This window comes from Dermochelys coriacea, chromosome 7, assembly GCF_009764565.3.
Source record: "Dermochelys coriacea isolate rDerCor1 chromosome 7, rDerCor1.pri.v4, whole genome shotgun sequence".
In the NCBI taxonomy this organism is placed as follows: Eukaryota; Metazoa; Chordata; order Testudines; family Dermochelyidae; genus Dermochelys; species Dermochelys coriacea.
The window spans coordinates 52,527,380-52,553,510 of record NC_050074.1 but is presented as its reverse complement, the minus strand read 5'-3'; the positions used below and the strand labels follow the sequence as shown (position 1 = coordinate 52,553,510).

At 49.9% G+C, this 26,131-nt stretch overlaps 1 protein-coding gene across 2 annotated transcripts in view; it reads left to right on the top strand.

Annotated features, from left to right (window-relative positions):
- Positions 1-23,124: 23,124 nt before the first annotated feature.
- LOC119858582 (zinc finger protein 3-like) overlaps positions 23,125-26,131 on the top strand; it is a 30,530-nt gene continuing 27,523 nt past the window's right edge. The window contains exon 1 of one of the 2 annotated variants that reach the window (XR_005293930.2): positions 23,125-23,722. The gene's annotated coding sequence lies outside the window, so the exon portion shown is untranslated. The remainder of the gene's footprint in view (positions 23,723-26,131) is intronic. The other variant, XM_043518438.1, reaches the window with a different exon arrangement.

Here is a 26,131-nt window from a genome sequence, read left to right as displayed (position 1 = left end):
ATGTGCATGCGTGTTGTCATGTGGTCCAGCAGCCACAGGCAGCACCTGGCCGTTGTCATTGGAAACTGGTGCATGGAGGCCACCACTTGTTGGATAGCCTGGAATAGGGATACCGGAAGGCTTGCCCTGGCCAGCACCACGTCCAGGACCGCCTCTATGAATTCCACACTCTGCATGGGTACAAGTGTGGACTTGGGGATGATGACCAGGAGCCCAAGCTCGCAGAACAATCTCAGGGGCATCTCCACACGGCACTGCACTTCCGCCTCGGATCAGCCCACCAGGAGCCAGTCGTCGAGGTACGGGTACACCCGAATTCTCTATCTCCGTAAGAAGGCCGCCACCACTGCCATGCACTTCGTGAACACCCTTGGGGCCACGGCTAGACCGAATAGGAGAACCGCAAACTGGTAATGTTTTCAGCCCATGGTGAAGCATAGGAACCACCAATGTGCTGGGTGGATGGCAATATGAAAGTATGCGTCCTTCATGTCGAGGGCAGCGTACCAGTCCCCTGATCCAGGGAAGGGATGATGGTGCCTTGAGAGACCATGAGGAACCGGGCCTTGACCAGGTGTGACGTTATTCACATAAGCTGGGACCATATAGATCATTGTTGCAACCAAAGTCCTGTAGTGGCACCAAATCTTGTATAAAAGGGGGTCAAATAAGGTGCCTAAGACAAGGTTATGGTTTGCTGGTTATGATTATGCTGTCTATATGTGTATAGTTTTTTTTGTAGTTTTTGTTATGAATATTGGCTCTATACTGTCTGTATTTCAAACTTATGCTATGCTTCTCAGTGATACACCAGACAAGTTGGTGTCAGCTCTGCCTAGCCTGCTTGATGGCTCATTAAGGACCATCAGATATACAACTGACCCATTGAGAGAAGGCAGACATGCCTTGTAACTCAGCAAGGTATGCAGGGACATGCCTATGGACAGAACTTTAAGGTTTTTCCAGGCCATCTGATGAACAGCTTGTCTTTGGAACAAAGAAAGAAAGACCACATGGCATGAGAATATAAAAAGCTGCTGCAGCTCCTCCATCTTGTCTTCAATCCTGCTTCTTACTTTTGGAGGAACTTTGCTACACTGAAGCTTTGAACAAAGGACTGATGACCCATCCCAGCTGTGGATGTACTCCAGAGACTTGATTTGAACCTGCAGTTTATTCTATCGCTGCTGCAAGCCTGAACCAAGAACTTTGCCTTTACTATATGTAATTGATTCCATTTAACCAATTCTAGCTCTCATCTATATTTCTTTCCTTTTATAAATAAACCTTTAGATTTTAGATTCTAAAGGACTGGCAACAGCGTGATTTGTGGGTAAGATCTGGTTTGTATATTGACCTGGGTCTGGGACTTGGTGCTTTGGGATTGAGAGAACTTTTTTTCTTTTACTGGGGTATTGGTTTTCATAACCATTTGTCCCCATAATGAGTGGCACTGGTGGTGATACTGGGAAACTGGAGTGTCTAAGGGAATTGCTTGTATGACTTGTGGTTAGCCAGTGGGGTAGAACCAAAGTCCTCTCTATCTGGCTGGTTTGGTTTGCCTTGGTGTGCACAGGAAACCCCAGCCTTGGGTTGTAACTGCCCTGCTTTAAGCAGTTTGTCCTGAATTGGCACTCTCAGTTGGGTCCTGCCAGAACCAGCATCGTTACACCAGGAACTTGTTGAGCCCACGCAGGTCTAGGATGGGGCAAAGGCCCCCTTTGGCCTTGGGGATGAGGAAGTACCAGGGGTAGAACCCCTTTCCCTTTAGGCTGTGCGGCACCGCCTCTACTGCCCCCACCTCAGGCAGAGAGCGGACTTCCTTCTGTAGGAGATGCTCGTGAGAGGGGTCCGTAAAGAGGGACGGGGAAGAGGGGTAGGAGGAGGGGAGGGAGGCAAACTGCAGCGAGTACCCGTTCCGCACCATGCATAAGACCCAAAGGTCTGATGTAATGGTGAACCACGCACAGGAGAAACGGGACAGGCAGTTCAGGAAACAAAGGAACGGATCCGGTGACTGGTCTGGTATGCTGTCCTCAAGTGCACCTTCAAAAGCCTGGCTTAATGCCTGGCTGGGGTTTGTGCTGGCCTTGGTTCTGGCCTGGTGCATTATTGTTACTATTGTTGTTGCGCCATCGCCTGTTATCCCTGCCTCGCCTACGGTAAAGCTCATGCCTATGGGGAGGCTGGTACTGGCGTTGAGGGGGAGGCTGCAGCTTAAAGGGCTTCCTCTGGGTCACTGCTGTGTGCATACCCAGCAACTTAAGCATAGCTTGCAAGTCCTTGAGGCTCTGTAGCCTTGTGTCTGTCTGGTCCGAGAAGGGCCCAGACCCTTCCAAGGGGAGCTCCTGGAGTGTATTCTGGACCTCAGGTGGCAAGCCTGACTCCTGGAGCCACACTGAGCGCCTCATGACCACCCCTGACGTGATTGTTCTAGCCACCGCATCTGCTGAATCCAGAGAGGCCTGAAGAGAGGTCTTGGCTACTGCCTTGTCCTTGTCCACAAGGGCCGTGAACTCCTGTTGGGAACCTTGCGGGAGCTTGTCCTTAAACTTCCCCACTGCCACCCAGGAGTTGAAATTGCGCCTGTTGAGGATGGCCTGCTGGTTCGCAATCCTCAACTGAAGGCCCCCAGATAAGTACACCTTTCTGCCAAAAAGGTCCAGGCGTTTCGCTTCCTTGACCTTAGGGGCCGTGGCCTGCTGTTCATGGAGCTCCCTTTCGTTTACTGCTGAAACCACTAGGGAGCATGGACTCAGGTGGCAAATAGGAACTCATAGCCTTTAGATGGGGCAAAGTATTTACACTCCACTCCTTTAGCCGTTGTAGCACTGGAGGCCGGGGTCTGCCATATAGTCTTATAGTTGTGCTGAATGGTCTTAATGAGCAGGAGCGCTATTCTGGATGGACCTTCGGGACTCAAAATGTCCACCATGGGGTCCTCCTGCTCAACCATTTCCTTGGCCTGCAACCCCAAGTTTTGGGCAACCCTGCGCAGCAATTCCTGGTGGGCTCTATGGTCTATTGGCAGAGGGCCGGACACCTCTGTACCTGCCACCACCTCACTGGGGGAAGATGAGGAGGTTAGCTGCTGCTCAACCCCCTCTGGTTGGTCCTCCTGCTCCCCTTCTCCCATGGGAGGGCCTCCAGCTCAGGCCGGGATGGGAGTCCATGGGACGGCACTGGGCTCGGTGCTAGTCTCTCTGGTTTATGCTGGGGGAATGCTGGAGGCCTGGAAACTGTAGCCTCCGGCATCGTCTAGCGTCAGTGCAGGGACCGGGACTGATGCACCAAGTAACTTGCCCTGGACGGGGCCCCTTGGCGCTCCTGATAGGCCCAGGGGGTCCAGAAGGGCCAATCTCCTGGCAGCCCCCATTGGGGTTGCCAGCTCCCCTGAGGGTCCCTGCTGTCCGGGGCCCACTGCGGGTAGCTATAGCGGCCAGAGTCAGCGCCGGACTGCAGCAACGCCGATCGCAAAGGCCATGGCATTGCCATCAATCTGTGCTGGCGGGAGAATGAGTGGCTCCTGGCTGAGCAGGAGTGGTACCGGTATCCCCGGACCGGGACTGGGACCGGGATCTGGAACGGGACCAGTGCCTGCGTTCCTGGACAGGGACCGTCTGCAGGAGTCCTCTGACGAGGGACAATTCAACTCCTCCCAGTGCTGGTCTCTGGGTGGTGCCAGAGAGCGAAGTGCCCTTTCCGGTGCTTCTTCGCACCGACCCGCTGCTGGTGTCAAAACCTCCTTCTGGGCCACTGGCAAGTGTGAGTCTGCGGAGTCAGAGCTTGACTGGGACCAAATCCGGGAGCGGTGCTGGGATGGTGTCCTCAACGGCACCCAAGGCACGGGTGCCAAAGGGAACTCTCCATAAAGGAGGGGGCTTGCCGCCGACAGCTTGATGAGGTCCTTTGCAGCCTCAAAGGTGCCAGGTTCAGAGGGCTGATCCGTTATGCCCTCAAGCCCATTATCCGCACTGAGATCACTTAGGTCTGGGCTCGGTGGGGCTTGTGCTGCCGGGACTGCCGGTGTCAGCGCCGGTACCATGGCCTTTCCCGCTCTTATCGGCACCAGCCTCCTGTTGGGGAAAGACTGCTCCTTACTTTCAGCTGTGCCAGGGGCCACACCGGGAGGATGAGCAGTGCCAGGGCCTAGCCTGGCACTCTGGGGCCAACAATTTACGGTGCTTAGCCGGTGCCAGGTCTCTCGACAGCTCCAGGGCACTACACACTGAGGAAGCCTGAGCCGGCATCGGGAGCTCCGGGCCCAGCGGCTGCAATGTGGCCTCCATCAACAGTTGCTTTAGACAAAAGTCTCTTTCTTTCCTTGTCCTTGGCTGAAATGCCTTGCAAATCCTACACCATTCAGTTTGATGTCTGTCCCCCAGGCAACATAGACACGAGTCGTGGGGGTCACTAACTGGCACAGGTTTACGGCATGTGGCGCAAGCCTTGAAGCTGTGGGCCTGCGGCATGCCCCACGGCCCGGGATGGGTGCTGGAGGCCTCCAAGCACCTAATGACTTAAGTGTCCACAATAGGTATGGTAATGAACTGATAACAGCTACTCTAAAGGCTAAGGTACTGCTCTTCTACGAGAGAGAGAGAGAGAGAGAGAGAGAGAGGTTGTTCCAACACCGCCACGGACAAAAAGAAGGAACTGGAGGGGGTTGGGCCGGCAAGGGTATATATGCACGGTGCAGTGGCACCACTTGGAGGGCCCCGCTGGACTGATGAGAGCGCTATAGGGAAAAAGTTTCTGACGCTCATGCATGCAGCGCGTGCACACCTATTGTGGAATGGACGTGAACAAGCACTCGAAGAAGGACCACCTTTCTGTATACAGTGCTATAAAATCCCTCCTGGCCAGAGACAAAATCCTTTCATCTGTTATAAAAAGCCAGTCAGCTGCAAACCAGCTGAGCAGCGAACAGCAGAGAGGCTAACAGAGGGAGTTTGCTTGGATGTTCGCCTTGGGAGAGCCCACTGAGGCTTACATCTTGCCGGCTTCTCTGAGTAGTTACTACAACTCCTGAGGAGCTCGTAGAAGAAGGTAATATGGATCGGGAGTGTTCAGCTGTTGTGACCTGCACTAGATGGCCATGTTTGTCTTTCTTCCACAGGACAGAAGCGACTTTGTCTGTACAAAGTGCAAGCTGGTCTCCATACTGGAAGAGAAGGTTCAAGGTCTGGAGCAACAGGTATCGACCCTGCGTTGCATAAGAGAAACTGAAGATTTCCTGGACAGACATCCGATATGCTTCTACGGACACAACATTCTGAAGATTCAGAGCAGGCTGCACTGCCGGGACAGGAGGACGGTGAAGAATTTGGCAGCATGTGACCTCCAGAGAAGAAAGGGGAGCGTCCATGTACCAGCAACGCAGATACAGGTAAGTAACCATTTTCAGTTCTCTCCACAGGTACTAATGCGGAGAGTGGACTAGATGATGCATCTAAGGGAAGGGAACAAAAGGGAGACTCCGCCTATTGGAAGGCATGATATGCATTGTCCTAGCGTTCGGGGTTTCCACGGACCACTGCTTCCAAGAGAAGGAGGCGGGTGGTGGTGGTCGGGGACTCTCTCCTCCGGGGACTGAGTCATCTATCTGCAGCCACGACCGGGAAGAACCAAGAAGTCTGCTGCTTGCCAGGAGCTAGGATTCACGATGTGACAGAGAGACTGCCAAGACTCATCAAGCCCTCGGATCCCTACCCTTCCCGCTTCTCCACATGGGCCCCCACTGATACTGCCAAGAATGACTTTGAGCAGATCACTGCAGACTACATGGCTCTGGGAAGAAAAATAAGGAGTTTGAGGTGCAAGTGGTGTTTTCGTCCATCCTCCCCATGGAAGGAAAGGCCTGGGTAGAGACCGTTGAATCGTGGAGTCAACGAATAGCTACGCAGGTGGGTCGGAGGAAGGCTTTGGATTCTTTGACCATGGGATGGTGTTCCAAGAAGGAGGAGTGCTAGGCAGAGATGGGCTCCACCTAACGAAGAGAGGGAAGAGCATCTTCGCAGCAGGCTGGCTAACTAGTGAGGAGGGCTTTAAACTAGGTTCACCGGGAGAAGGAGACCAAAGCCTGAGGTAAGTGGGGAAGTGGGATCCCCGAAGGAAGCATGAGCAGGACGTGCGCGAGAGGGGAGGCTCCTGCCTCATACTGAGAAAGAGGGACGATCAGCGAGTTATCTCAGGTGCCTATACACAAATGCGAGAAGCCTGGGAAACAAGCAGGGAGAACTGGAAGTCCTGGCACAGTCAAGGAATTATTGTGATTGGATGTGATGTGATTGGAATAACAGAGACTTGGTGGGACAACTCACATGACTGGAGTACTGTCATGGATGGATATAAACTGTTCAGGAAGGACAGGAAGGGCAGAAAAGGTGGGGAGTTGGCACTGTATGTAAGGGAGCAGTATGACTGCTCAGAGCTCTAGTATGAAACTGCAGAAAAACCTGAGAGTCTCTGGATTAAGTTTAGAAGTGTAAGCAACAAGGGTGATGTCGTGGTGGAAGTCTGCTATAGACCACCGGACCAGGGGGATGAGGTGGACGAGGCTTTTCTTCCAGCAACTCACGGAAGTTACTAGACTTCAATCACCCTGATATCTGCAGGGAGAGCAATACAGTGGTGGCACAGACAATCCAGGAAGTTTTTGGAAAGTGTAGGGAACAATTTCCTGGTGCAAGTGCTGGAGGAACCAACTAGGGGCAGAGCTCTTCTTTACCTGCTTCTCACAAACCGGAAAGAATTAGTAGGGAAAGCAAAAGTGGATGGGAACCTGGGAGGCAGTGACCATGAGATGGTCGAGTTCAGGATCCTGACACAGGGAAGAAAGGAGAGCAGCAGAATACCAACCCTGGACTTCAGAAAAGCAGACTTTGACTCCCTCAGGAAACTGATGGGCAGGATCCCCTGGGAGAATAACATGAGGGGGAAAGGAGTCCAGGAGAGCTGGCTATATTTTAAAGAATCCTTATTGAGGTTACAGGGACAAACCATCCCAATGTGTAGAAAGAAGATAAATATGGCAGGCGACCAGCTTGGCTTAACGGTGAAATCCTCGCTGATCTTAAACACAAAAAAGAAGCTTACAAGAAGTGGAAGATTGGACAAATGACCAGGGAAGAGTATATAAATATTGCTCGGGCATGGAGGAGTGAAATCAGGAAGGCCAAATCACACCTGGAGTTGCAGCTAGCAAGAGATGTTAAGAGTAACAAGAAGGGTTTCTTCAGGTATGTTAGCAACAAGATAAAGTCAAGGAAAGTGTGGGGCCCCTTACTGAATGAGGGAGGCAACCTAGTGACAGAGGATGTGGAAAAAGCTAATGTACTCAATGCTTTTTTGCCTCTGTCTTCACGAACAAGTCAGCTCCCAGACTACTGCACTGGGCAGCACAGCATGGGGAGGAGGTGACCAGCCCTCTGTGGAGAAAGAAGTGGTTCGGGACTATTTAGAAAAGCTGGACGAGCACAAGTCCATGGGGCTGGATTGCGCTGCATCCGAGAGTGCTAAAGGAGTTGGTGGATGTGATTGCAGAGCCATTGGCCATTATCTTTGAAAACTCATGGCGATTGGGGGAAGTCCCGGATGACTGGAAAAAGGCTATGTAGTGCCATCTTTAAAAGGGAAGAAGGAGGATCCTGGGAACTACAGGGCAGTCAGCCTCACCTCAGTCCCTGGAAAAATCAGGAGCAGGTCATCAAGGAATCAATTCTGAAGCACTTAGAGGAGAGGAAAGTGATCAGGACAGTCAGCATGGATTCACCAGGGCAAGTCATGCCCTGACTAATCTAATTGCCTTCTGTGACGAGATAACTGGCTCTGTGGATGAGGGGAAAGCATGGACGTGTTGTTTCTTGACTTTAGCAAAGCTTTTGACACGGTCTCCCACAGAATTCTTGCCAGCAAGTTAAAGAAGTACGGGCTGGATGAATGGACTATAAGGTGGATAGAAATTTGGCTAGATTGTCGGGCTCAACGGGTAGTGATCAATGACTCCATGTCTAGTTGGCAGCCGGTATCAAGTGGAGTGCCCCAAGGGTCGGTCCTGGGGCCAGTTTTGTTCAATATCTTCATAAATGATCTGGAGGATGATGTGGATTGCATCCTCAGCAAGTTTCCAGATAACACTAAACTGGGAGGAGAGGTAGATACGCTGGAGGGTAGGGACAAGATACAGAGGGACCTAGACAAATTAGAGGATTGGGCCAAAAGAAATCTGATGAGGTTCAACAAGGACAAGTGCAGAGTCCTGCACTTAGGATGGAAGAATCCTTCTTACCGCTACAGACTAGAGACTGAATGGCTAGGCAACAGTTCTGCAGAAAAGGACCTAGGGGTTACAGTGGACGAGAAGCTGGGTATGAGTCAACAGTGTGCACTTGTTGCCAAGAAGGCCAATGGCATTTTGGGATGTATAAGTAGAGTATAAGGGACTGCAGAAGACTTTGTTATGGCCTAGCCAGGGAACTTCCGCTTTCTCGAGCTGAGAGGCTACTGTGGGACATAGACAGCTGCTTCGTTACTGTGGGACAGTGATAGTTTTTGAAGGACACAGCTGCTTTGTTATTGTAGGAGATAGTTCTTGAAGGACACAGCTGCTTTGCATGGCCCTTCGCCAGGTAGTAGAAAGCCCCCTTTAAGAAGCACCTAACTTTATATTCATGAGCTGTTTTTGTGTAATGCTTATTAATACTGACTGTCTACCCCTCTGTCGGACTCCGTCCCAGGCAAAGCTCCGGTGTGCTGGGTTCCCCGCCTCCGTGACTGCAACGCTTGGAGTCCCCGTTGCGGATGGGTCACTAACCTTCAATAAAGCCAATAACTCACAGCTGTGTGTAAGCCTCGTTTTTCTCAGAGTACTTCTGCCAGGCCTGTGGTGCTTCGAGCACCGTGGCCCAGAACATAGGGGCATTGCCAGCAGATCGAGGGACATGATCGTCCCCTCTATTCAACATTGGTGAGGCCTCATCTGGAGTACAGTGTCCAGTTTTGGGCCCCACACTACAAGAAGGATGTGGAAAAATTGGAAAACGTCCAACGGAGGGCAACAAAATGATTAGGGGGCTGGAACACATGACTTATGAGGAGAGGCTGAGGGAACTGGCATTGTTTAGTCTGACGAAGAGAAGAATGAGGGGGGATTTGATAGTTGCTTTCAACTACCTGAAAGGGGGTTCCAAAAAGGATGGATCTAGACTGTTCTCAGTGGTAAAAGATGACAGAACAAGGAGTAATGGGCTCAAGTTGCAGTGGGGGAGATTTAGGTTGGATATTAGGAAAAACTTTTTCACTAGGAGAGTGGTGAAACACTGGAATGCATTACCTAGGGAGGTGGTGGAATCTCCTTCCTTAGACGTTTTTAAGGTCAGGCTTGACAAAGCCCTGGTGGGATGATTAGTTGGGGATTGGTCCTGCTTTGAGCAGGGGGTTGGACTAGATGACCTCCTGAGGTCCCTTCCAACCCTGATATTCTATGATTCTATGAAGAAGCTAAGGTAACCTCACTGGCACCTGACCCAAAATGACCAATGAGGGGACAAGATACTTTCAAATCTGGAGCGGGGGAAAAGGCTTTGGTCTGTCTGTGTGATACCTTTGCCGGGAACAGATCAAGGATGCAAGCCCTTCAACTCCTGCAGAGTTAGTAAGTAACCTAGCTAGAAAATGTGTTAGGTTTTCTTTGTTTTGGCTTGTAAATTTGCTGTGCTGGAGGAAACGTGTATTCCTGTTTTTATGTCTTTTTGTAACTTAAGGTTTTGCCTAGAGGGATTCTCTATGTTTTGAGTGTGACTGCCTGTAAGATTATCTTCCATTCTGATCTTACAGAGTTGTTCTCTTAGCTTTTTTTGTTCTTCTAATAAAGTTCTGTTTTTTAAGAAACTGATTGGGTTTTTTGGGTCTTAAAAATCCAAGGGGTTTGTGCTCATCTTGTTTATTCTCAAGCCTCCCCAGGAAAGGGAGTGTAAGGGTTTGGGGGGGATATTTTGGGGAAATAAGAACTCCAAGTGGTCCTTTCCCTGTTCTTTGTCTAAATCACTTGGTGATGGCAGCATATTGTTCAAGAACAAGGTAAAGTTTGTGCCATGGGAAAGTTTTTAACCTAAGGTGGTAAAAATAAGCTTAGAGGGTCTTTCATGCGGGTCCCCACATCTGTACCCTAGAGTTCAGAGTGGGGAAGGAACCTTGGCACAAGATGTTTTGAAAATCAACATTAATGGTCCAGCAAGCTCCTCAGCCAACTCTTTTAAAACTCTTGGATGCATTTATCCAGTCCTGCTCATTTAAAAATGTCTAACTTTAATATCTTCTGTTTAACATCCTCCTGAGCTATTAATGGAATGGAAAGCATGTTATTAGATGATATGACTATATCATCTGTTTTTTCCCCAACTACTGAACAGAAATAGTTATTGAAAACTTCTTGCCTTTTCTACATTATTATTAACTCTACCATTTCCATCTAGTAATGGATCAATATGATTGTTAGGATTCTGTTTGTTCTTAATATACTTGAAAAATACATACTATTCTCCTTAACTCTGTTGACCATAGATTTCTCTTTGTGTCCCTGTGGTTCTCTTATTTATTTTTTACAATACCTAGCTTCTGATTGTGACCCAGAGACCTCTTGGTGAGAACTGGCAGAGGGCACAGGGGGCATAGGGTTATCAGGGTATCTTCTGGGTTGGATATGTGCATAACAACTTATTGAAGGATGGGATGTGAGGTCTCTACCCAGGTTGTCATAAATCATTGCAAAATATATGTATGGATAATATTTAAGAAATTATGTATCTATACTAAAATTTATGTTCTAAATAACGCTCTGCCCTCCCACTACAGAATACTTTGGGAACAGAGCACATGACAGGATAGCACAAAGTCTAACATCTTCTCTTTGCTAAGGAAAAACTTGGGGTTAAGTCCAGTAAGGGAACAGAAGCTCCTTATAACTGACCCACAGCTAACCACTGACCCTGCTCCATACAAACCATCTCAGGAGTGTCTACACTGTAAAACCAAAAAACCCACGCATCAGTGACTCTAAGAGCCTAAGAGACTCGGGCTTCCAGGACCAAAAATAGCAGCATAGACATTCCCACTCAGGCTGGAGCCGAGGCTGAGAGAGCCACCCCCCCCCCCCCGACCAGGTTTTGGAGCCCAGGATCCATCCCATACTGGGATATCTACATATCTATTTTCAGTGCTGTAGTGTGAACCCTGAAAACCTAAGTGTCTAGACCCAGACTTTAAGAATCACTGATGTGTGATGTTTTTTTTGGTTTTGTTGTGTAGACAGTATAGTGGTTTTGCTGCTGTGGGTTATTTTGTTTTGCAGTGTAGATGCCCCCTCAGACATGCAAAATATTACCCCACTTTAGCCAGGCCCTGAGGATTCCTTCTGAGTCACTACCATCACTTACCCTTTACAAAGCCCTGGTGACAATTAACATGTATGGTACCAGACTGCTGACAATCCCCATGGTGAGAACACATCCTTGTGCATGTTTACTGACACAACAAACACTCAGCACCAGGGATGAAATTAATTTATATTTCTTACTGGTACAGTCCAATTGCAAGCAACCCACCTCTCCTACATACTTCATGGATCCCTCCCATTGCATGACTTAGATATAGAAAATAAAACTACTACTACTACCAATACTGTCTGTAATAAAACTTTAATATTGGAATAAGCCTGAAAAAGTGAAAACTCATTGTCACATTTTTCTGCTCGTCCTTCCCCCTCCTCCAGCCAGGCTACGGAAGACGTCTAGGCTCTGCGTTCCCCCTCCACCCCGTCCCTGAGCCTTGCACTCAGCAGCGGCTGGCTGCAGCAGCTCCCCTCTAGCTTGCGACAGGGAGCAGGGGGCCTGGCTGAAGGAGAAGCCTGCCCAGGACGCCTGCTGCCTGCATAATAACAGATTAAACTCAGCTGTTCCCTCCGCGGTTCAGCCCGTGGGATTAGGGGCCATTTCTGGCATCCTTGTTGATTTCACTCACAGTTGTTGGTGTGTGTGTGACGAAGGCAGGGGCAGTTCTTTTCTGCCTGGCTGGCTGTGGTTTTTGCCTCAGTTACTTACTCCTTGGCAGATCCAGCCCAGCAGCACCTGCTAGCTCTCTGCAGGCAGCAGCCCACAGGAGCCAGTTGCTGGGGTCGTTGCTGGTCGATGGTCGATGTTTGTGACACATTCATACACATACATACTGTATGTATTACTGTCCTTGTGCAAGCAAGCAGCGACCCATTGCAGCAGCTGGGTGCATTCTCCAGGCATGCAGCCCGTGGGGAGGGGGCCAGTGCCCTTTTGAGGGGTGGAGGGATGGGGTGACAGTGTTTCTGCAGCTAACACCTCAGGAACTTCTGCTTAATGTGTGTGCTGCTTAATGGTGACCTGCCCCAGTGGGGCTGTTGGTCCGACTCCTAAACTGAAAAGCTATCTTTTCTGAGAGCTCCATTCATACTGTACATATACATTTAGAACATACCTGGATCAGAGTAGATTTAGATCTGTTAAGCAAGACAAGAAGATTTTGTTTTCACAGGAAGATGTTCACATAGTTGTTCCAAACGTTAGCTTTTGAGTGCCATACCGCCACATGGTAATCGCACAGGCTTGCTTCTTATTGGTCAAGTCTTGTCAGGTGCACTATTAACAGCAGGAGGACAGTAAGTGGGGGAAAAAATGCAGCCTAAGAAGATACACGTTCAACAAACCTTAACAGGTGGGTTTAAACATAAAAGTGAGGAAAGGGGGGATTGTCAGTCAAAAAGAACAGCAACCAATGAAGAAGCTGTAACTAGTCATCCACAGGGAAAAAACGCTGACACTTTTACATTCATGTGGTGAGCCACAGCCACCACAAAGAGAGGAGACAAATGAAACTGCTGAATTTCTGGGTAAGAAAACTGATACTCCACCACCATACCCTGCTGTGTGGTCAAAAATGCAATTTGAGGAGTTCCAAAAAGAAAAACTACTGGCTTTTTGCTTCAGGCGATAAACTTGGGTGCACAGTATGTCATGACGTTTCAGATTTGAAGCTGCATTCTGCAAGAGTGGTTTACATCTCTCCAAACTGGGCCTCTTGTGAAATATCCTCGTACGGAAAGAATAAAGAGACAGAGCTATCCTCCCTTCGCAAAAAAATAAATGAACATAAGAAATCTGCAGCTCACGTGGAGGCTGAAAAAATTCAAGCCATGGCTAAAAAAGAAACTCTTTTTAATCTGAATGCTAAAGTGAAGAAGCAGCATTTGAAACTACTGCTCATGTATTCCGAACAGCCTACTTCATCACCAAAACAAATCGACCACTCAGTGACCACAAGAGTCTCATTGACCTACATCAAATCAACAGAATTGAAATGGGGCGTTTGTTGCACAGTAGAACAGTCTGTGTAGACAAAATCAATTATATAGCCACTGAAATGAAAAAGAGATTTGTCAACAAAATCATTGACAATAAGGCAAAAATTACAGTACTTGTCGATGAATCAACTACTCTCTCTCGAAAGTCAACTCTCATCATTTTTTTGAAAGCCAGTATAGGTGGAATTCTGAGGCCACTTACGTTTTCTCTGGACTTGATAGAGCTACAAAGCACAACAGCAGCAGCCATTAAAGGGGAAATTTTGAAATGCTTGCTGCGTTGTGGGTTCACTAAAGAACTATTATTGGAAACGTTGATCAGCTTTTGTAGTGACGGCACAAATGTGATGTTAGGAGTCAAAGCTGGCGCTGGAAAACTACTACAAATGGACTTTCCTAATGTGATTTTATGGCATTGCCTCAACCATAGACTGGAACTTGCTGTTGATGAAGCTTTAGAAGTCACCGGAGGTACAAATGACTTTAAGGCTTTTTTGGATGCATTATATTCCTTGTACAGTCAATCACCAAAAAACTCTCAAGAACTGAGTGCTCATGCCAATGAATTACACATTGTACTTCAAAAAATCGGCAAAGTGTTAAATTTAAGGTGGATGGTATCAACATGGAGAGCAGTCAATGCAGTGTGGCAAACATACCCTGCTTTGGAAAAACACTTTGAGGCGGTCTCAAAAGATCTGTCAAGAGTCAGAAGTGAACATATTAAATTTCAAGGACTACACGCAAAGCTGTGTTCTGTAAATTTCATCAGAAACCTTTCTTTAATTCTGGATGTGCTAACAGAACTGAAGACCTTGTCTGAGATGTTACAAGAACGAGACAGGACCATTCCAAAAGCAGACAACCTAATGCAAATGTACATCAAGAGAATCGAAAGTCTAAAAACAGACCCAGGAATAAACTCTGAAGAAGCTCAGAAGGCTGAACAATCCATGATGTTCAAAAATAGCAAATTAAACAGCGCTGGAAAAAGCCCCAGAATCAACTGATCTCAATTCATTCAAACAGTTGTTGACAACATAAGGACAAAACTATTCATAATTGCCTCAAACAAAGCCAATCAAAGCACACGCGAAGAAAGGGTTTCCAATTATAAGAACTTAATTAACAATTTGTTGGTTTTGAATCCTGAAAAATGGCAAGAGATTCCCAACTTCAGAGAAACGGAAATAAGAGCATTGGCTGATCAACTGAGAATCAATCAACAGGAAACACACTTTGGATTTGTTGAATTCAAGGCTTCTGGAGAAAAAAACATTCCTGGTAAACTTAAAAAACTCATCCTTGCAGTGGACACCCTTGCTGCAAGCAACACTGATTGTGAAAGGGGATTCAGTGCGATGAACAACATCATTACAGTGAAACAAACTGCACTTACCACTCATCATGTGGTGGACTTGCTATTCATTTCGTGTGTGGGACCTCCTTATACTCAAAGAAATCCCATGCCATATGTGAAATTGTGGCTTGGAAAGGGCCGACATGCAGTACATTCATCTCGAGGCATGGCACGACAACAGGAAGATCAGCGAGATCAGCTGTATGGCCCAATGTAGGAGTTTCTATAAGGATGCTTTGTTCCATCCAGTCCCTCCCATGGATGCCCCTTTCTTGCCCCCGCTGGCCCACTCACACCTTCCACATGCCAGAACTGAGCCAGGAGTTGGGATGGCTTTGCTGTGAGTAGTGGTTCCCCTTGGAGCTGCAGCCCCCACCTGCCACCCCCCATTGCTGTGTGTGTTGTTGCTGCCGCGTGCCCCCAGACCTCCGTCTCCTCCCCTGCCTCCGGGGAGGCACCTGTGCATGGGTCCCTCCTGCAACCTGGCAGAGAGAGCAGCAGCTGCTGAGGCTGGAAGTTTTCCTGGGGACACCATTAAGCAGCAACCCAAAAGCTGGGTGCCCACAGATGCACTGACAGTGCCCAACCAGACCTTGCCTCTTGCAGAAGTTCCTGCGGTGTTAGCCACAGAAACACTGTCTCCGTCCCTCCACCCCTCAAAAGGCCACCGGCTCCCTCCCCACGGGCTGCGTGCCTGGAGAATGCACCTGGCCACAGCAATGGGTGGCCGCTTGCTTGCACAAGGACAGTAATACATACATTATGTATGTGTATGAATGTGTCACAAACAATGCAGCTGCAGCATGCCACCTACCAGCAGTGATCCCAGCAACTGGCCCCTGCAGGCTGCTGCCTGCAGAGAGCCAGCAGGTGTCACTGGGCTGTGCCTGCCAAGGAGTAAATAACCGAGGCAAAAACCACAGCCAGTCAGCCAGCCAGGTGGAGGGGGCAAGGGGCTGCGCTGTGCCATGCCTGCCAGTGCCCTGCCTGCCCTAGACCCTCCCTATTTCCTAGAAAGTCAGATAACAAGGATTGTTTAATCTCCCTTCCGGGCACATAAAAGGGTGGCAGGGGGCACACCAATGGGTGGCTAGTAGTAGGGGGAAGGCAGGGGTGAATGAAGGACAACCAGAACAGCCTTCATGAAATATAGAAGATACTTAGAGAAAGTTTTGTCAGTTTCAGTCTCTGCACTCTGCAGGACACTGACAAAACAAAAAGCGATCTGAGATCGCGCCCCTACGTCCTAAAGACATTTCAGGTGTTTAATTCAATATATAAAGAGGGTGGAATGAAAACTATTATTTCTTTCAAAGGAGGCACCGTAATTTCCCTGACTATCCAGTTTTCCCCTCCAATCCCTTTGTGGTTTTGTCTATTGGGTTATTTGCTTTCCCTGTAAATCTTTAATTGCTTTAGCAAAATTCCTTTGCCCAAAATAAACCCTGATCATCATGACACATCTTCCCACCATGTTCTTTGTGGTTTTTTTTAAACAGTAACATTTCAAAGAGGATCTGCAAGCAGTTTAGGCATCACAACCATGATCCTCTGCTGGGGAGGGAATGGGATAGATTTGAACTTGGAAATGGTTCCAATTTTGATTGTATTTTTTGTGTATTATACTATTGGAGATCCCTTCATCCTGGGGGCAGAAAAGAACTGCCCCTGCCTTCGTCACACACACAGACACCAAACACACACCAACAACTGTGAGTGAAATTAACAAGGATGCCAGAAATGGCCCCTAATCCCACGGGCTGAACCGCGGAGGGAACAGCTGAGTTTAATCTATTATTATGCAGGTGGAAGGCGTCCTGGGCAGGCTTCTCCCTCAGCCAGTCCCCTTGCTCCCCACCACAAGCTAGAGAGGAGCCGCTGCAGAGTGCCAGGCACAGGACGCACAGAGCCTAGCTGCCTTCCGCAGCCTGGCCAGAGGAGAGGGAGAGAAACAACAAACAAATGTGACAGTGAGTTTTCCCTTTTCAAGTTTTTATTAGCTATGAGTTTAAGCTGTTTGTTATGCAGCCAAAGGAGGTGAAAGTTTGCCAGTACTGAATATTCCACTTTCTTACTGCTACGCTGCTGCACTTTCACCTCTGGATCTACTGAGTGTGTTCATCCTATTTGTATGTATGTATCATTGTTGTATCTGAAACTAGACATATGAAGTATTACTCTGAGGTCCTATTGTAATTATGCAAAGTGTGGGCAATTAATGGTGGCTTAGCATCTTGATGGCTCACATTGACTAGGACAATTGGGTATAGATGGTTTATTTACCTGCAAGCCTTCTTGTGGACCTGGGGGCCAGCCTGTGGGTAATGAAGAATGAGGTCTTACAGTGACATGTGACCATGTCACCTCGTACTGGAATCCATCTTAAACCTGGTGCTTTTCCATTTAGAAGGAGGGATGGGGACCCAGAGAGAAACAAAGGATTCCTGCCTTGTGCCAAAGCCATAAAATGGGGTGGAACAGAACAAAGGAGGCTGCAGTCATGAGAAATCCCCTAGCTACTACCTGAGCTGGAACAAGAACTGTACCAGGGAGAGGATTGGGCCCAGACTAAAAAGGCATCTAGTCTGTCAAAGAAGCTTATTGAAACAACTCTGAGGGTGAGATTTATCTGTATTCAGTATTAGACTTAGACTTGTGTGTTTTTACTTTATTTTACTTGGTGACTTACTTTGTTCTGTTTGTTATTACTTGAAACAACTTAAATCCTACTTTTTATTCTTAATAAAATCACTTTGTTTATTATTGAACCCAGAATAAGTGATTAATACCTGGGGGAGCAAACAGCTATACATATCTCTCTATCAGTGTTATAGGGGGCAGACAATTTATGAGTTTACCTTGTATCAGCTTTATACAGAGTAAAACGGATTTATTTGGGGTTTGGATCCCATTGGGAACTGGGTGTCTAGGTGCTGGAGACAGGAGTACGTGCTGAGTGGTTTTCAGTTAAAACCTGCAGCTTTGGGGACGTGGTTCAAACCCTGGGTCTGTGTTGCAGCAGGATTGCATGTCTAGATCATCAAGGCAGGGTTCTGGAGTCCCAAACCGACAGGGAAAACGGGCTCAGAGGTAGTTACAGCACGTCAGGTAACAGTCCCTAGGGGGTCTCTGTGACTGAACCGGTCACACAGGCGAGATTATGTTTGTCCTGGCTGTGATGTCCTGGAAGGCCGTCCTCGAGATGCAAGATCTCCCTGCAGCAGCATCTCCACAGGTTTTCTTCAAGCTGCTTTTCCTATCGATGCTGTTCATCTGTGATGCCCTGAAAGCACTGAGGGTCTTCTTAGAGGCTGTTCCCCGATGGGCATTCCATGGAGCAGCATCTGGTTTTTGTGGAATTGGCAAGAGAGCGATCATCTTCTCAGTCTCTCCTGGGGTCTCCGAAGCAGCATGAAGATTTTCTTTTGAAGCCGCAGCAGCAGAATCCATCTTCAAAGCGGTAGTCTTCCTCAAGATAGCAAGTCAAGTCTTCTAGAAGGTGTACTTTCTGCCTCAGTAATTAAACTGATAAGAACAGATTTAAAATTTGTATTAAAGCTAATATTAAAAAAAATTATATAATACATAGGTTGAGAAAACAGTGTCTGTACATCTGGGTAGAATGCTTAGATTATCCACAAATACAAAGTTTGTTTTTAAAAGTACATAATCAGCTATAACTCAAATTTAGGTGAATAGATTTAACAATTCAGTTTAGATAATAGAATCCAAATACTCGAGTACATCACTCATGAAAAGTTGTACAAAGATTTGGTTGTGGAAAGCAAAATATATCAATGAGTGGAGATTGTCCCTCAGTAATTGAGAATTAGGTTGGTTGTCCATTTAGAAAATACAAAATGAGGAAAGTATTTGTTACTTTCCTGACTGCACTTCTCATCCGCACTCCAGCTCATTCCTCCTAGTATTGCCAATGTCTGGTGATATGTTCTATGTAGATGTCCCTCGACCCCCTGATGGTGTCTTACACCATGAGTCGCCGCATCAGCCAAGCATAACGTTGACTGATTCTGCATTCTCTCAGCGCTCACTATTTACTGGGGTCCCATGCACCTAAGACTCTGACGATCAGTGCGTGGGTCTGGACCTGGTAACAATGAGCTCTCAAGGTTTTGGCCAGAAGGGCATATTTCTCTACCTTTCGAGCTTGGGCATTGTGAAAGGCTAGGGTCTTGTTCTCAAATGGCACTGTGATGTCCACCATGATGATCTTCTTCCAGTCCTCATCAATACTGACGATGTCCGGTCACAGTTGGTTGTCGGTTCTGGGGATGGTGGAGTTTACGGCAACCTTTCCCACAGGTGGCGGGATGGCTCTGGCCAGGCAATCTTGGATGGCATTGTGTCGCAGCTGCCAAGCTCTCAAATGGGGCTTGCAGCTACACAGGACGTGGGGTAGTGTCTCGTTGGCGTAGCCACACTTCCTGCATCACTTGTCCTGATTCCTGTGGCAGATGGCTCCGTTCAGCAGAACACAGTTGAGCCTGGCCCTGTGGATGAACCTCCAGTCAGTAAATCAGGTGAAGCTGCCCCCAGGGAGGAACTGGTTGCTGGCATCACACTTGCACGTCACCTTGAATGCCTTGCCCTGGTCCGGCTTCCGTTTCAGGTTTTCCACATATTGGCAGCAGATGGCATCCTTCAGGGTCCTCTCCAGCATGGTTCTAACTCTCAGAGTGACAACTGTGTGCTCTGCATTCTTTACCAGTGGTACCAGGACTCCCAGCTCCTGGAGTTCCTTGCACCACGTCCAGTAGCAGCCGATATGCTTCTCCAGTCATGTAGCGTTGCAGGCATGAGCCCAGAGCGAAGCAAAGTCTCCAGTCTCTTCCAAATTCACCTTCCAGCAAGCCGCTCAGGTAGGTGACAACATATTGGTTGGAAGGGGTCCTGGTGATTCGCTTCTTGATGGCATCCTGCAGAGCACTCTCCGCGATGTTCCTCACCGTGGCGTCCGGGCACGTCAGAAGGTTGAAGGTGTGAGTGATCATGGCAACGTCGCACAGCTCACCCGTTCGTGGGATGTTGGCGCCTCCATGCATATGTGAGATGTACACCAATACATTGCTGGCTCTCTGAGGAAGAAACATCCACTTCTTCACCAGCTCCAGATGGTGCTGTCTGCCTTGTTCAGAGGTACCTTCGCCATGGCAGATAACTTCAGGACGAATGAGATACAGGGCATCAGGAAGGTGTTCAAGGCATCGATCTTCTGCCACAGTGCCAGTAGGGAAGAGTCGATCCTGGCCACATCTCGTAGGATCTCTGCAATGGTATCCTCAGGTGTCTGCTGGACACAGAAACCCATTGGCGTGCCAAGATGTTGGTACGATTGCCCATCTTCAAGGAAGATCATGGGTTCATCCTGGATCTGAAATGGCTTCTCCTGGACCGAATCCCTTCTACTGCCATTGATATGCAGGGATGCACACTTCCTGGCACTGAAACGGAGTCCAATCCAATTGGCAGCCTGACTGGTGATGTCAAGCATTTGTTGGAGCCTCTCAGGGTTGCCTGCAATCAGAACCAAATCGTCTGCATAGGCCAGGATATTCACTCTGTTGCCATATAGCTTGAAACTGCCTACACCTCTGGAGATCGCTCGAATGAGCAGCTCCATGGCTAAGTTAAAAATGATTGGCTCTGGGTGCAGCTTTGCTTCATGCAGCTATTGATAGGAATTTCGGGTGTCTCTCCTTCCATGCAGCAGGTGGTGGTGGTGCAGCCTTCATACAGTTCCTGGACCAGTTGAAGAAAGTTTTCAGGTCTCCTGAACTCTCGCAGCATGTCAAAAATGTACTGGTGGGGCATCGATCCAAAAGCATTAGCCAGGTCGAGCCATGCTATGGCAGTCTGAAGGACAAAGTTGTGTTCACAGCAGCCTTTGCATGACATGAAGTCTTTCTGGATGGAGTTGATGGATCCTCCGTTCACCAACCAATTTGTGATCCTAGCACAAGGCAGTTGGCATACAGTTTATACATGGGGAACAGAGAGTGGGTCTCCAGTTGTTGGGGTTGTCTCGCTCGCCTTTCTTAGACGAGCACTGTCATCAACTTCTTCCAAGAGCTGGCAGTATGGCGGACTTTTGCATTTGTTGAAAATGGCAGTTTACCAGACAACGGGGGTCTCATTTTTTCAGGAAGTTGTAGTGCCATCTTTTTCTGGGGCTGTGTTTTTGATCTTTGTGAGTCTGGTCACTACTTCCTGTGATGTAAAGTCTTGTTCCAGGTCCTCTGCATAGTCAACCCGGGGTAGAGGACGAAGGCACTTGGACGTTTTGCGTCGTTCAGAGCTACACGGTCAAACACGCCCTTAAAGTACAAGAATAGTCTCTTGGACAGGATTGCGCAGTAGGATGAGGGCCCCCTGAGGATTCTCTCATAGCTTTAGGTGGCTTGACTGCTAGAGCTCCTGGATGCTGCTGCTGGGTCACAGTGGCGACTGATGTTCTTCTGGCTTCCCTCATGTTGTGGGTCTGTCTGGATGCAGGAGCTCTGTGCACAGTCGGTGTGTTCTCCTGAGTTCTGTTCCTCGCAGATACAATTTCTGCAGACAGATCTTTAGTGCGTTTGTCTACAAGGAGGTCAAAGTCCTTGAAGCAGGCTGTCTTCACCAACTCCTCCATCCAAGCGGTTTGTCAGAGGAGGAAGTGGGTTATTTCCCTGACTGGCGGTCTTGTTTACGTCCTAGTACTGACAGCGTCCCATGATGTGCTCCGTGTAAATGTCTCTGGACCACCTGATGGTGTCGGACACCATGAGCTGTCTCATGAGCCGGGCATAGCGCCGATTGACTCCGCATGCTTTCAGCACTGGCTCATTGTGGGGGTCCCACACGCCCAAAACTCCCATGACCAGGGCGTGGATCTGGACCTCGTAGCCCTGGTTTCTTAGGGTGTCAGCCAGCAGGGTGTATTCAACACCTTCTGAGCACGGGTCTCATGGAAGGCCAGGCACGTTTCAAATGGCACCGTGATGTCCACCATGACGATCTTCTATTTTCCTCATCGGTCATGACGATGTCGGGTTGCAGTTGGCTGTCCATTCCAGTGGATGGCGGAGTCGAACGGCGATCCTTTCCCAGGGATGGCGAGATGTCTTTCACCAGCCGGTCCTAGATGGTGCTGTGGTGGTGCCACCAGGCTCCGGAGTGGTGCTTACAACCACATGATTACTTTTTTTTAGTTAATTGCATGAGTTAACTGGGATTAATTGACAGCCCTAGTATCAGGGTTTGTTTGCTTTGATATCAGAATGAGCTGCTCTCCCAGTTTTCTCCCATGGGTAGTTCATTCTGACGGGTGGGATCACTGTAAGGCACTGGTTTCTCAACTTTTGTACTGGTGACCCCTTTCACATAGCAAGCCTCTGAGTGCAAACCTCCCCCCATACATTAAAAACACTTTTTTGTATATTTAACACCATTATAAATGCTGGGGGCAAAGCAGGGTTTGGGGTGGAGGCTGACAGCTCAAGACCCCCCATGTAATACTCTTGCAACCCCCAGTTTGAGAACCCCTGCAGTAAGGTCTAACTCTGAAGTATGCTTATGCCTGAGAGGCTTTTTAAAAGAATTTTATGATAAGATACAGTATAGATCAGGGGCGGGCAAACTTTTTGGCCTGAGGACCGCATCAGGTTTCAGAAATTGTATGGAGGGCCAGTTAGGGGAGGGGGACATGGCCCAGCGCCCACCTCCTATCCGCTCCCCTCGGATTCCTGCCCCATCCAACCCCCCCCCCGTTCCCTGACGGACCCCCAGAACCCCTGCCCCATCCACACACCCCTGTCCCCTGACTGACCCCAGACCTCCGCCCCAACTGCCCCATCCAACCCCTGCTCTCATTCCTGACTGCCCCCTGAGGACCCCCTACCTCATCCAATCACCCCTTCTCCCTGTCCCCTGACTGCCCCCAGAACCCCGTCCCCGACTGCCCCCTGCCGCCCCATCCAACCCCCCTCTCCTTCCTGACTGCCCCCCTGGGACCCTTGCCCCATCCAACCACCCCTTCTCCCTGTCCCCTGACTGCCCCCGGAACCCCCCCCCTTCCTGACTGCCCCACAGGACCCCTGCCCCCATTCAACCCCCTGTTCCCGCCCCGACACCTATCCACATCCCCGCCCTCTGACCACCACCTCGAACTCCTCTGCCTCTCTCCAACTCCCCCACTCCCGGCCCAGCGCTGCCTGGAGCACCGGGGCTGGCGGCGCTACAGCCGCACCGCCGCCGCCACCGTGCAGCACAGAGCACCGGGTCAGGCCAGGCTCTGCGGCTGCGCTGCCCCAGGAGCTCACAGCCCCGCCGCCCAGAGCATTGCGCCGGGGGCGAGGTAGGGCTGCGAGGAGGAGGACAGCGCGGGAGGGGCCGGGGGCTCGCCTCCCCGTCCAGGAGCTCAGGGGCCGGGCCGGATGTGCCCGCGGGCCGGAGTTTGCCCACCTCTGGTATAGCATATGACTGATATTTCACCCTTAATTCACAACCGAGCATTACATTAATTTAAAGATAGGCACCTCGAGACGTAGTTTTATAATCGCACGGCTGCTTGCAGCTTGGACCCCTCCTCCACGGTCTCCTTAACGGTGCCCTTTTTTTTGTCTTGGGCCTCCAGCCGGAGAGAGCCCCGCCCCCCGGCCAGGTCAGCGCTGCTACATCCGGGCTGGTGCTGAGGGCACCGGAAGGGGCTGCCGCAGCTGAGAGCCGGAGCCGGACCCATACTGCACAGCTCTGCCCAGGCTCAGCACGGGACGCTGCTGCCTCCGTGTGATCTGGGAGCCGGGCTGAGCCGCCGCCGCTGCTGCTTCCCCGGCTCGGTGCCCTGCATGTAAAGCCTCCTGTGCCTCAGCCCTGGCGTTTCTCCAGCGGGAGCTAGCTTCGGGCTCTGCCGACCCCAGCCCCGGAGCCGGAGACTCCCTGGGAGAGGCCCCGGGGACAGCGCTGGGAGCGGCAGGAGGGTGAGTCTCTGGCTGGCGGCCCCGGGATCTTCTCGCCGGTGACTGTTAGTGCCCCCCGCGGGCAGGGTCGGAGCTGGGTTAGTCTCAGTGAAGCCCGCTGCCCTGGCTTTGCACCCAGCTCCCGCCCGGGTCCGCAGGGCCGTTCAAGTGGGAGGCTCGGGCGGGCAAGAGAGCGGCCCCCTGGGGTGGGGAAGGGGAGAGAGGGCGCAAGGGAGTGACTGAGCTCTGCCCGCAGGCAGGCCGTGCCCGGGGAGAAGGGCCGGTGATGGAGGAAGGGCTCCAGGTAGACCCCCTGCTCCGCGCCTCTGACCTTCAGCCGATTTTGCCCCATTTTCTTCTCATCCCTCAAACGTCCGTTTAAGTTCTCATCCGAGTTGGGCCATTTCCCCGCCCATTTTATCGGTGGCCCTTTGCCCTCGCTTAGGTGGGAAATGGTTGCCCTGAGTCATTCCCCAAATGGGAGGGGTTGGGGTAGCAGTGGGAGAGCCTGAGACACGCTGCCTCGGGGGTGGGGAGAGGGTGGCCATTTTTGCCATTACCAGGGCTTGGAAGGGACACAGCAATGGGAGGCAGGAGCAAGTTTCTCCGCTGAAGTATCGGCTCCTAGCTGCTGCCCCTCCCCCTCGTCCACCCAATGCACCTTCCCCTGTCTCTGCCCCCTCCCCAGGGCCGTGGAGCCTGCCTGCTCCACACACATCTCCAAAGCAGCTTTGCAAAAGGGGCTGCCTGTTGCCCAGGTGAACGGTGGTGGGGAAACTACTTTTGTCTGTGGAAAAGAACAAGGAGTACTTGTGGCACCTTAGAGACTAACGAATTTATTTGAGCATAAGCTTTCATGAGCTACAACTCACTTCATCGGATGCACTTTTTCCTTTGGTTATTGAACATCCATACACAGTCCTCTCAAACTTTCCCTCTAATTATTAAATATCCCCCAGAGCTTGGTGCTTTCCTCTTCTATGATCAGATATTTTGTTTTTAACACCTTTTCCTCCCCAATTCTCAAAGACTGAGATAAAAGTACCCTAAACTCTGCCCCATTTTCTCTTTAATTCTCTATTGCTAATGTATTATGCTTGGAGATTATCCAAGTTAACATAAAATCTCAGTTTTGGGCCCTTTCCTCTCATTCTTGATTATTGATTATAAAATCCCTGGAAATGTTTCCCCTTTTCTCTATTTATCAAATATTGATAAGAAATTCACTCAGATTTTATCTCTACCTATTATCAACTATTGATAAATACCTCATCATTCTCCTACTTTCCTCTCTAACTTATGAAGATTGATCCAAAATTCCTCAGATTTCCACACTTTTCTCTTCAATTATTGAACACTGATATCAAATCTCAGAGTCAGCCATTTCCACTAATTATCAATCAGGCTACAATTTAGTCACAGGTATTTTTAGTAAAAATCATGGACAGGTCTTGGGCAATACACACATTCCCTTGACCTGCCATGACTATTACTAAAAATACTTGTGACAAATTGTAAGGGGGTTGCTGCTAGGGCCTGGGGCTGCTGCTGGGGGGGTGTCTGGAGGAGTGCTGGAGCTGCTGCTGGGAGACGGTCACCCCGGGGGAGTCTGGAGGGGCCGCCGCTGGGGAGGCATACCAGGGGGCTGCTGCCGGGGAACGGTCACCCCGGGGGCTGTTGCTGGTGGAGGACAGGGCCAGTCATAGCACTAGCTGCCAGGGGCCAGCAGCAGCAGCTGCGCTGGCCACCCCAGGGAAGCAGCTCTACTCCAGCCTCCTGGGCACCGCTGCCGGCAGCGGCTGTACCGGCCACCCGGGCAAAGCTACCGGGAGGGTGCCCGGGGAAGTGCCTACTCCAGCCACCTGGGGATCGCTGCCGGCAGCGCCTGCACAGGCTACCTGGGGACCACTGCTCAGGTGGTCTTTGGGGCCAGCTGCACTGGCCACTGCTCAGGTGGTCCCGAGCAGGGCTACGTGCCTGGGGCCACCTGAGCAGTGGCCGGTGCAGCTGGCCCCAGGGCCACTCCAGCAGTGGCTGGCTGCAGGGCTGCTGGATCGGCTGGCTGCAGAGCTGCTCCATGAGCAGCCAGTGTAGCTGTCCCCAGAGCCAGCTGACTGACTCTGTGACCAGAAGTATCCCCATCCCCCATGTGGGATTGCTTCCCCCAGCTCTGAGGTGCAGCCACCTCTGGGGTGGGTCAGGGCCATTATTTTTCAGGGACAAGCCAAGGAATGTCTCAAATGTTTTGGCTCCTCTGTGCTGTCCTTCTGTTAAGGAAGCATCACCCAGGGCTCCCAGCTGCATGTGTGAATGGCCGGCGGGCAGGGGCTGGTAACTTTCTATTAATTTACCAAAACTAATGTGAAATTACCACAGATTTTGCTTCTCTCCCTCCGTGAAAACTGCAAGAACTTGTGGTTTGGATGGAAA